Consider the following 12,776-nt stretch of genomic DNA (forward strand, 5'->3'; position numbering starts at 1 on the left):
ACCTCTTCCTTTAAGTGCCAAGGCTCTTGACTGCTGAACCATCTCTCTAGCCCTAGCATGTTTTAGTTTTTTAATTAACTCAATAGTGTCTGCTACATGTTCTTTGAATTTGCAGCATTAGGATATGATTAGATTAGCAAGGGATGCAAATAAAGGAGTACCAGTCCCTATACATGTTCTTTGAAATGTTATTTGATGTAATATCAAGAACCAGACAATGTTTTTTCCCTTGAATCTGAATGGGTTTATAAGCAGTAACACAGGGTGGGAGAAATGCTGCTTCATCCTGATATCTTAAACATCAAAAGCAGAGCAAATTTTGTCCATGTCTTATGGACTATCTGCTCAGGAATCTGACCCACCAATGGAGAAGCATAATTGTGCAGAGGTCATTGCGCTATTAGGGACAGACCACATTAGGAATTTTAGTCATCTGCCTCAGTAAAGAGAGCCAGGACCATTGGTCAGCTGAGATGATGACTCTCAGACATGATAGCCACTTAAGGCATTTCCCAAATTGCAAACAAGTAGTCTCTAAATGCACAGCACAACAGGTGTTGGGACTGTAGTCTGCATTAAAATAGGATCTGTTCAAATACACTATTTTCGCAGAGTTAGATTTATTTTTTTTTACTTTATTTGCTATTTCTATGTATCATTCTTATTCCTGTTCATTTCTTTTCAATTGTCCATTTAAAAATTACTGTTGGTGAGGTGCCACTCTAGTGAGGTGTTTTCTTGGTCCTTTGTCCAACGTCTACTGTGGTTAGGGGAGTCGGTGGATGCATCGTAGGTGGCAACTGTTTCATGAAACCATCCTGAGAGCATACATTTTCACTGGCTGTGGTTGAGAAGAGATCAAGAAAGCAGAGTACAAGCAGTACAATGTGCATCATTCATTTATTTACATTCTATTTTCACACTAGATCATTAGTGGATGTATGCAATTCTTCTGTAGCTCCTAAAGAACATAGCTAGCAAAATGATTGAAAGGGGGCAGTATGATATAAAGTGAATAAATTAAAAAATCTAAATTTAAATTAAACAATTGCAAGTATCACTGCCATGTGGCAGGAGGAGAGGATAGTAGGCAGATCGCACAGCAAGAGAACATGTGAGCATCAGACTCTCAGAAAGCAACAGGCTTACTCTCTTCATATGCATCAATAGTCAGTTTACACTGTCAAAGTTTAATGGAAAATCCTGTGTTCAAAACATTTTAAATATAATTTTATTCCATGTAATTTATCACAATGCTTAATGAGATAATCCAAAGTATTCCTTTAGAACAAATGGGATTATTTAAATCTGTTGATGGGCTGCGGGTCTTTCTTCTAAAAATGTTTAGCTGAAACTGTTTCAAAATTTTCGTCTCTACGAATAAGATGAAAGTAGAGTAAAATAACAAAAATCATGCATTTCTTTTTTAATAGTCTAAAGGCTTTAAGACTGGTATAAAAGAAGGAAGTTTCCCATCTCCTATTTCCCTTTCTATTATAACTGAAAGGAAAATAAAATCAAAAACTATAAAAATGTTTCAAATCATTAGAATATGTATTAAAACTCAAGCCCATTGCTCTTTACGTCTTTTCTTTCAAGTGAGTATACAAGCTTCCTTATGCCGCTCCAGGTCTGGAAATTCGAGTAAGGAACATAAATATAAGTAGAATTATGCCCTCAGGTCACCTTCCAATAATGGTTGGCCCAGACCTGTATTTTCCTTTGTCTTTAAGTAGAAATAAAGGAGCCAATTAACATTGCTTGGGGACTATTTTCATTCTTCTCTTCAACTGTCAAACACATAGAATTCTGAATGCTGAAAACATACCCTGAACCATGAAGTCTAATAACCTAAATTTCAGATATGGAAAGAAAATTTATCAACTGTAAAGAGTAAGGAATCTGATTGGTTATATAGTATTTTGGCATTCTGCAAATGATTACTGACAACCCTCCAAACCAAAGTTTGCATGCATTTAGCAATAAAGATGCATGCTATTAGCCATATTAGTTTTGATCCACTTCCAATGTCATTAACATGTTAGATATAATGACAAGGAATTTAACATGCCAGGCCTCAGAGAGTTTATGAATGTATGAAATTAGGGGACTCATTAGTTCAGTATTTCTGACACTTTTTCATTCTTTATTTTTGTCACAATTACATGGATTTATATCACTTCTACCTAAGATGTTGTTTTAAATAAGCTTGACAAATTTAGTGAAAATTTACATCTTAAGCAAACGTGCACACATATGCCCATGTATCACACACACACACACACACACACACACACACACACACACAAATACAGGGCATCCACAATCATATAGTTTCTGTGGGCCAAATGTCTCAGAGATAAAATGATCCCTTTGTAAGAATATAACTTAAGTTTTATTTAGGAATTTAATATGACTTACAAGATAATTGGCAATGTATCTAAACTCAGATGATAAAAATTCATTCTTTGTTAGACTGATAATCTTGGCTTCTTAGATTTTTTTTGGGGGGGCGCTAGTTCACAAGATCATTTATTCAGAACTCTTCATGCTTTGCTGTAATTCCTTAAATGAATTGCTAACATTATATTTTTTCAAATGTCATTTTTCCCTATATTTATTAGATATTTGCTTTATTTATAGAGGATCTTCTATTCCTAGTCATTTTATGTAACTTCTAGAGGACGCAGAAATTCCATGAAGCCTGGACCACTCTCCAGCAGAACTCTTGACACCTGGGAAATCCACTTGTTCACAGAGCAGACCGCAAAGGGGAAAGACATTAGCTACAGCATTCATTCTAGTCCAGACAAAAGAGAACCAACTGCTCACTCAAGCTGTGACTCTCACAAACTATCACTCACGAATCAGCTATTCTTTAATAGCTAATAATCATTTAAAAAGCATATTGAAAATACAGTTTCCAGGCCAATTTCTGAATCCAGACAAGGCCTCAGTGAAGAGAAAGATGCATGGCCTAGTTGGCAGCGCACCAGCATTCACTGATATCAAGAGATGCTTCTTCTCTAAATGCTACCAGCTAGCTTCTGCATCAGTCATCAACAGAAGGTGACAGTAGCTGAGCTTTAAACATGAATCAATGACAGATCCTTATCAGAGGACCACTTCTGAATAAACATCCTTACAGAACCACCCAGTGAAGTGGCATGAGTCACCACAACACCTGAAGTAATTCTGAAACCCCCACAAACACTGAGTTCTAAAGCAGTGAACCGCATTATGAGAAGTGGGCCTGAAACCTCCAACCCCAAGTGAGAGGATCTGTAAAATGTTGCTCAGTGTTGTTTGCAATGAGGAGGTGAATTATCTGAAAAAACTTTTCCCAGAATGCCAGGAGGGTAGAAAACCACTGGACACCATTGCCTCACTAAAGGTCCTGGTCCTCCTGTGGTCACTAGGACAGTGGTAGAGGTTTGGCCTCCAGTAACCTCTCAGCTCCATGCTGACTCAGGTTCTGTGTTCCCCAATAGCCAGCAATGCTATGAGACTGCAGATCTACCCTGGACAGAAGGGAAGAGAGAAGGGAAAGATGACACCATGAGCCATAGCAATTTGTATGTGTCAGCATTGTTGAGCTAGTCAAAAATTCCAGCTTTCCCAGAACAGATCTGTCAAGCAAGGAAACAACAAGAAAGGGGAAGCAGTGAAGGCCAGCCCTCTAAACAACAGCTCCCAGGAAGAGAAAATTACACCCCAAATTAAAAATCTTGTGTCTAAGAAATGAAAAGCCCAGAGTGGCAGGCATCTTCTGTGTTCAGGGCAAGGCATTCCCCCAGCTGTGCTGATGTGGTGCAAGTGTCCCACCCAGTCTCTCCATCTGAGTCTACATTTTGCAAAGTATTGTGGGGGTGAGGGGAAGGAGCCCAGCACCTCAGCTCTTCATTTTCAGGTGGTGTTGAGATTAAAAAGAAAAGAAACTTAATGAGTATGTGCAGGTCCAAAATGACCACAATAAAAGTTCCTGTCATAAAAGAAACAAATCCTAAATTAAGAAGCAAATACACTTTTAAAATCTCCTCTTTACACAATTGTGACATACAATGTGTATGGGAGGATTAGTCTCTGCACTCTGATGTCAGCTGTCTGAGGTAAGAGTGAAAAATAAAGACCACAGGCAACTAAAATCCTTACCAAGTTTAAATGGACATCTTCACTGTCTCCTATTGGAATGTGAACTAGATGTGTCATCGTGGCAGATGTGTTTCATTTTCACATAAACAGTCCCCAACAACTAAAGGATTATCCAGCTTTTAAGAAGACCCAACAGTCTATCCTTAATGCCAAGAGATTATTTCTCCAGATTTACATAGTTAAGAAAATTAAATATAACTCTAAAATCTGAAAAGAAAAAAATGTCACCTTCTGGTACCTCTAAATAAAATTTAAATTTTTTATGTTATATAAAGAAGAGAATAAAAGGCATTCTGACTAACATATAACCACCATATCACCATGAAATGGATATACAGAGAATGGAATAATAGCAACCTTGTCCTGCTTATCCAAGTGTTTCACAATTATCTGGAGACCCAGGGTTTTATTCAGAATGATCTGTACGTTGTACATTCTTTCCACTTAGCCTTGTTCAAATAATAAGCATAGTCATCTTGCAGTTGGTCTTAAATAGGAAATATCAGGTTTTATCATCATTGCAAATGTTTATTTTGGAACATTCCATGGACATCAAATGAATACTAAACCTTATAATGCACATAACTTTTATTGCTTCTTGTTTCCTAGTTATTTGGCAGCCCGCATAGAGGTAATTTTAGTATTTCCTCTATGTGAGCTTACTATGATAGATATATATGATCTTCCTTTGCCATTTGAAAACATTTGCATTTATACACAGGGAACTATTATTTTGTTATTAAAATGTCCTTTAGAATTGCATAATATTAATAATATTTCTCTTTACAACATAATGTAAAATCTGGACTCCTCAGTGCTAGAAATCATGTTAGTCATTCTCTTTGTTTTATTTGTTTGTTCTAATTTCTCAGAAAGTGTAAATTTTAAGGTAAAAAGCATGTCTATAAATTTTCTATAAATTTAACTGAACTTCTGCAATGATTATAAAGATGTCTCTGTCTCTCTGTCTCTCTCTGTCTGTTTCTCTCTGTCTGTTTCCCTCTGTCTGTCTCTGTCTTTGTCTCACTCTGTCTCTCTCTGACTCACTCTGTCTCTCTCTTTCTCTGTCTTTCTCTGTGTGTCTCTCTGTGTCTCTGTCTCTGTCTCTGTCTCTCTCTTACACACACACACACACACACACTCACACACACACTCACACACACACACCAACAAGAACAAAAAAGATCACTCTTTCAACATTCTCATTGGCAAAGGTTCTTAGAAGTCAACTCCAATATGTCATGATAAAATGAATTGTTAAATATTTTTAAACATTGTTATTTTGTAGATTAAAACCAATCGACTATGAAGAAATTGCGTTTGGTTCTCTAATATATTTCTAAAACTTAATACAAAGAAGAACCATGTGTGTTTATGAAGAAGGATGTTCCCAAATGTATTTCAGTAAGGGCAAATAATAGAAGTATTTGGACTCTCTGCTTATATTCATTTCATGTAGAAACAAATGTGTTTGAGGTTATATAGAAAAGTTAAGGGATACAAATAATGTGCAAACTCTAGGAAGAATTTAGAGACTACGGGAAATAGGGAAATAGAAGATCTGTGGTTGTAGTAAATTGTCATCTACTTCCTTCTTTGGTCAAGTGATTTATTTTAGATTATAGCCCATGAACCTGATGCTGGCTTTAGTGTTTCCCTAGTTTGGACTTGTCCAAATGCCACGGCTAAACACCTAAAGCATGTACTGGTATAAAGAGCTTCTTTCATTTATTACTTCACCTTTGAACTGTCTCTATTTTTTTTCTTTTTTTTTAATTGAGCATCTTCATTTACATTGCCAATGGTAAAACCTTTCCCAATTTCTCCCCTCCCAAAAGCCACCCTCCCCAACGAATCCCTACCCCTCCTCCCACCCCCTGCCTCCACACTCCCACCTCCCTCCCAACTTCCCCACCCTGTCTGTTTCCCTTTGTTGGGGTCTCTATTGAGACTTTACCTGACCAAAGACCACTCCTCCCACTGATGCCCAGCAAAGCATTCCTCTGCCACATTTTTGGCTGGAACTATGTGTACCCCTTGGTTGATGGTTCAGTCCCTGGGAGTCTTAGGGTGTCTGGGTGTCCGAAGTCATTGTTCTAACCATGGAGCTATATTTCAGCTCCTCCAGACCACCCTCCAGATCCTATGTTGGGGACCCCAAGCTCAGTCCAATAGTTGGTTGCTAGTTTCTGCCTCTGTATTTGTAAGGCTTTGGCAGGGCCCTCTGGAGACAGCAATGGTATGCTACTTTTGGTACACACTTCTTGTGTAGTGTCAGGGTTTGGTGACTGTTCATAGGATAACTTCCCAGGTAGGGAACTCACTGGATGGCCTTTACTTCAGACTATGCTCCACACATTGCCTCCCTTGTTGCTCTTGTGAGTATTTTGTTCCTTTACTCAGAGGAACCATGGCACCCTTACTTAAGTCCTCCTTCTTCTTGAGCTTCCTGTGCTAGGTGAATTGTAAATTGTTTATTTTGAGCTTTTGGACTAGCATTCACTTATTAGTGAGTGCTTACCGTGTGTGTTCTTTTGTGACTGGGTTACCTCGCTCAGGATGACACTTTCTAGTTCAATCCATTTGCCAAAGAATTTCATGAATTCATTGTTTTTAATAGCTGAATAGTACTCCATTGTGTATATATACCACAGTTTCTGTATCCATTCTTCTGTTGAGGGATATCTGGGTTCTTTCCAACTTCTGGCTATTATAAATAAGGCAGTTATGAACATAGTGGAGCCTGTGTCCTTATTACATGTAGGAGCACCTTCTGGGTATATGCACAGGAGTGGTATAGCTGGGTCCACAAGTAGTACTATGTCTAATTTTCTGAGGAATCGCCAAACTGATTTCTAGAGGGGTTTTACCAGCTTGAAATCCCACCAACAATAGAGAAGTGTTCCTCTTTCCCTGAATCCTCTCCAGCATCTGCTGTCCCTGAGTTTTTCACCTTAGCCATTCTGAATGTTGTAAGGTGGAATCTCAGTGTTGTTGTGATTTGCATTTCCCTGATAACTAAGGCTGCTGAACATTTTGTTAGGTGCTTTAGAGCCATTTGAGTTTCCTCAGTTGAGAGTTCCCTGTTTAGCTCTGTACCCCATTTTTTGATAAGGTTATTTGATTCTCTGGAGACTAACTTCTTGAGTTTTTTGTATACGTTGGATATTAGACTTCTATTGAATGTAGGATTAGTAAAGATCTTTTCCCAATTTGTTGGTTGCCGTTTTGTCCTATTGACTATGTCCTTTGCCTTACAGAAGCTTCATAATTTTATGAGATCCCATTTGTCGATTCTTGTTCCTAGTGCATAAGCCATTGGTGTTCTCTTCAGAAGCTTTTCCCCTGTGCCCATGTGTTCAAGGTTTGTCCCCACTTTCTCCTCTATAAGCTTCAGTGTGTCTGATTTTATGTGTAGATCTTTGGTCCACTTGTACTTTGTACAAGGAGATAAGAATGGGTCAATTTGCATTTTTCTGCATGCAGACCTCCAGTTGATCCAGCACCATTTGTTGAAAATGCTGCCTTTTTTCCCACTGGATGTTTTTAGTTCCTTTGTCAAATCTCAAGTGACCATAGGTGTGTGGGTTCTTTTCTGGGTCTTCAATTCTATTCCATTGATCTTCCTGCCTGTCTGCACACCAATACCAAGCAGATTTATCACTATCACTCTGTAGTAGAGCTTGAGGTCAGGGATGGTGATTCCCCCAGAATATCTTTTGTTCTGGAGAATAATTTTTGCTATCCTGGGGTTTTTGTTATTCCATATGAATTTGAGAATTGCTCTTTCTAGATCTATGAAGAATTGATTTGGAATTTTGATGGAGATTGCTTTGAATCTGTAGATTGCTTTTGGCAACATGGCCATTTTTACTATATTGATCCTGCCAATCCATGTACATAGGAGATCTTTCCATCTTCTGAGACTTCCTTCAATTTCTTTCTTCAGAGGCTTAAAGTTCTTGTCATATAGACCCTTCACTTGCTTCATCAGGGTCACACCTAGGTATGAAATATTATTTGGGACTATTGTGAAGGGTGCTATTTGCCTAATTTCTTTCTCCTCTTGTTTATCCTTTGAGTAGAGGAAGGCTACTGATTTTCTTGAGTTAATTTTATATCCAGCCACTTTGCTGAAGTTGTTTATCAGCTTTAGGAGTTCTTTAGTGGAAGTCTTGGGGTCACTTAAGTATACTATCATATCATCTGCAAATAGTGATAGTTTGACTTCTTCCTTTCCAATTTGTATTTCTTTGACCTCTTTTTGTTGCCTGATTGCTCTGGCTACGACTTCAAGCACTATATTGAATAGATAGGGAGAGAGTGGGCAGCCTCGTCTGGTCCCTGATTTTAGTGGGATTGCCTCAAGTTTCTATCCATTTAGTTTGATGTTGGCTACTGGTTTGCAGTATATTGCTTTCACTCTGTTTAAGTATGGGTCTTGGATTCCCGATCTCTCCAAGACTTATCATGAAGGGATGCTGAATTTTGTCAAAAGCCTCTTCAGCACCTAATGAAATGACCATGTGGTTTTTTCCCCTTAGTTTTTTTATGTAGTGAATTACATTGACAGATTTCCGTATATTGAACCATCCCTGCATCCCTGAGAGGAAGCCTACCTGATAGTGGTGAATTATAGTTCTGATGCAATCTTGGATTCAGATGGCCAGGATTTTGTCCAGTATTTTTGCATCAATGTTCATGAGGGAGATTGGTCTGAAGTTCTCCTGCCTTGTTTGGCCTTTGTTTGGTTTAGGTATAAGCATGATTGTGGCTTCATAGAATGAGTTGGGTAGTGTTCCTTGAGTTTCTATTTCATAGAAAAGTTTGAAGAGTATCAGTATTAACTCTTCTGTGAAGATCTGATAGAAGTCCCTGCTAAACCCATCTGGTTCTGGGCTTTTTTTTTTTTTTTTTTTTTTTTTTTTTTTTTTTTTTTTTAGGGAGACTATTAATGACTGCTTCTATTTCCTCAGGGTTTATGGGACTATTTAGATGGTTCATAGGATCCTTTTTTAACAATGGCACCTGGTATGTATCTAGAAAGTTATCCATTTCATCCAGGTTTTCAAACATTGTTGTGTATAAACTCTTGTAGTAGTATCTGGTGATTTTTTGAATTTCCAGTTTCTGTGGTTATTTCTCCCTTTTCATTTCTGATTTTATACATTTGGATACTGTCTCTGTGCCCCCTGGTTAGTCTGGCTAAGGGTTTATCTATCTTGTTGATTTTTTCAAAGAACCAGCTCCTTATTTTGTTGATTCTTTGTATAGCTTTTTTTGCTTCTGCTTTGTTGATTTTGGCTCTAAGTTTGATTATTTCCTGCCATCTACTCCTCTTGGGGGTATTTGCTTCCTTTTGTTCTAGAGCCTTCAAGTGCACTGTCAAGTTGTTAGTGTAAGCTCTCTCCATTCTCATTTTGTAGGTGCACGGGCCTATGAGTTTTCCTCTTAGCACTGTTTTCATTGTGTCCCATAAATTTTGGTATGATGTGTCTTTATTTTCTTTGAATTCTAAAAAGTCTTTAATTTCTTTCTTTATTCATTCCTTGACCAAGCTATCATTGAGAAGAGCATTGTTCAAAGTCCATGTGTATGTGTGTTTTCCATTGCTTTTGTTTGAGCTTAAGACCAGCCTTAGGTCTTAAGTGGTAATGATCTTCTAAGATACATGGAATAATTTCAATATTTCTATATCTGTTGAGGCCTGTTTTGTGAACAATTATATGGTCGATTTTTGAGAAGGTACCATGAGGTGCTGAGAAGAAGGTATATTCTTTTGCTTTAGGGTGGAATGTTCTATAAATATCTGTTAGATCCAGTTGGTCCATAACTTCAATTAGTTTCACTGTATCTCTGTTAATTTTCTGGTTCCATGACTTGTCCCTTTTTGACAGTGGGGTGTTGAAGTCTCCCACTACTATTATGTGGGATACAATATTTCCTTTGAGTTTTAGTAAAGTTTCTTTTATGAATGTGGGTGCCCTTGCATTTGGAGCATAGATGTTCAGAATTGGGAGTTTATCTTGGTAGACTTTTCCTTTGACCAGTATGAAGTGTCCCTCCTTATTTTTTTTGACAACTTTTGGTTGAAAGTCAATTTTATCTGATATAAGAATGGCCTCTCCAGCTTGTTTCTTGGGACCATTTTCTTGGAAAATTGTTTTCCATCCTTTGACTCTTAAATAGTGACTTTCTTTGTCACTGAGGTGGGTTTCTTGTATGCAGCAAAACGTTGGGTCTTGTTTACGAATCCAGTTCATTAGTCTATGTCTTTTTATAGGGGAATTGAGACAATTGATATTAAGAGATATTAAGGAAAAGTGATTGTTGCTTACTGTATTTTCTTAGTTAAAGATGACATTCTGGTTGTGTAGCTATCTTTTATTGGGTTTGATGAAAAATTACCTTATTAATTTTTCTACAGTGTGGTTCGCTGTCTTGTGTTGGTATTTTCCTCCCATTATCCTTGCAGAGCTGGATTTGTGGAAAGATACTGTGTAAATTTGCTTTTGTCATGGAATGTCTTGTTTTCACCATCTATGGTAATTGAAAGTTTCGCTAGGTATAGTAGTCTGGGCTGACATTTATGTTCTCTTAGGGTCTGTATGATACCTGCCCAGGCTCTTCTGGCTTTCATAGTCTCTGGTGAGAAGTCTGGTGTAATTCTGATAGGTCTGCCTTTATATGTTAGTTGGCCTTTTTTTTCTCACTGCTTTTAAAATTCTTTCTTTGTTTAGTGCATTTGGCGTTTTGATTATTATGTGACCGGAAGAGTTTCTGCTCTGGTCCAATCTGTTTGGAGTTCTGTAGGCTTCCTGTATGTTCATGGGCATCTCTTTCTTTAGGTTAGGGAAGTTTTTTCTATAATTTTGTTGAAGATATTTATTGGGCCTTTAAGACGTAAATCCTCACTTTCCTCTATTCCTATAATCCTTAGGTTTGGTCTTCTCATTGTTTACTGGAGTTCCTGGATGTTTTGGGTTACAAGCATTTTGCATTTTGCATTTTATTTGACTGTTGAATCAATGACTTCTAGGGAATCTTCAGCATCCGAGATTCTTTCTTCTATCTCTTGTATTCCGTTGTTGATGTTTGCATCTATGACTCCTGAATTCTTTCCAAGGTTTTCTATTTTCAGAAATATCTCATTTTGTGATTTATATGTTGATTCTATTTCCAGGTTTAGAAACTGGATAGTTTTGTTCAGTTCCTTCACTTGTTTGTTAGTTTTTTTTCTTGAAATTTTTAAGGAGTTTTAGTGTTACCTCTTTAAGGGCTTCTACCTGTTAATCCATGTTCTCCTGTGTTTCTTTTTCTTTCTTTCTTTTTTTTTTTTTTTTTTTTTTTTGAGACAGGGTTTCTCTGTGTAGCCCTGGCTGTCCTGGAACTGACTCTGTAGAACAGGCTGACCTCGAACTCAGAAATCCACCTGCCTCTGCCTCCCAGAGTGCTGGGATTACAGGCGTGTGCCACCACTGCCCAGCTCTCCTGTGTTTCTTTTAGGGATTTTTGTCATTCCTCTTTATGGGTTTTTGCATGTTGACCCATGTTCTCCTGCAATTCTCTATGGGATTTTTGTATTGCCTCTTTAAGGGCTTCAGCTTGTTGACCCATATTCTCCCATATTTCTTTAAGAGATTTTTGCATTTCCTCTTTAAGGGCTTCTATCTTTTAATTCGTATTCTCTTGTCTTTCTTTAAGGGATTTTTGTGCTTCTACCTGTTGACCAATGTTCTCTTGCATTTCTTTAAGGGAGTTATTTATGTCCTTCTTGAAGTCCTCCATCAGTGATATGAGATGTGATTTCAAGTCTGCTTTTGTTCTTGCTTTTCTGATGTGATGGAGTATGCAGGATTTGCTGTTGTAGGGGAGCTGGGTTCTGATGGTGCCATGTTGCTTTGGTTTCTAGTGGTAATGATCTTGTGTTTGCCTTTGGCCATCTCGTTATCTCTGGTGTTAGCTGGTTTTGATGACACTGTCTTCTCTATTGTGCAGGTGTGTGTTTCTGTACTCCAGGGATTCTCTTTCTGTCCAATGCCCTACAAACAACTGATTCTCCAGGAAGTATCAGGCAATGGGGTCTCCCCTGTGGAAGACTTGGCAAGGGTTGAATGCCCTGCTCCTGCCAATTCTTGAATGCCCTGCTCCTGTAGATTCTCTAATACCCTGCTCCTGTCAGTTCTCTAGAGAGTATCAGGAAGTGGTATCCTCTCCATGCCTGATGTGGCGCAGGTCTCCCACATCTGACAGCAAGGGGTGGTGATGGGGGGAGGGAGGTGGGAGGGGCAGAAGGGGCAGAAGGAGATAGGCAAACTGGAGGTTGTTGGGTAGTGAGTCCCTGAGCAGAGGGGCTCCATGACTCTCTGTTTTGGTCAGTGATGCTTACCTAGTACCCTGCTCCTGTTGGTTCTCTAGAGAGTATCAGGAAGTGGCATCCTCTCCGTGCCAGATGTGGTGCAGGTCTCTCACATCTGATGGAAAGGGGTGGTGACAAGGGAGGAGGGAGGGATAGAAGGTGTGGAAGGGGGTAGACGAACTAATACCCTGCTCCTGTCGGTTCTCTAGAGAGTATCCCTGTCTCTATTTTTACTTGAAATTATTCCTATTTTCACTTGTAACAT

This window comes from Apodemus sylvaticus, chromosome 5 (genome assembly GCF_947179515.1).
Source record: "Apodemus sylvaticus chromosome 5, mApoSyl1.1, whole genome shotgun sequence".
Lineage (NCBI taxonomy): Eukaryota > Metazoa > Chordata > Mammalia > Rodentia > Muridae > Apodemus > Apodemus sylvaticus.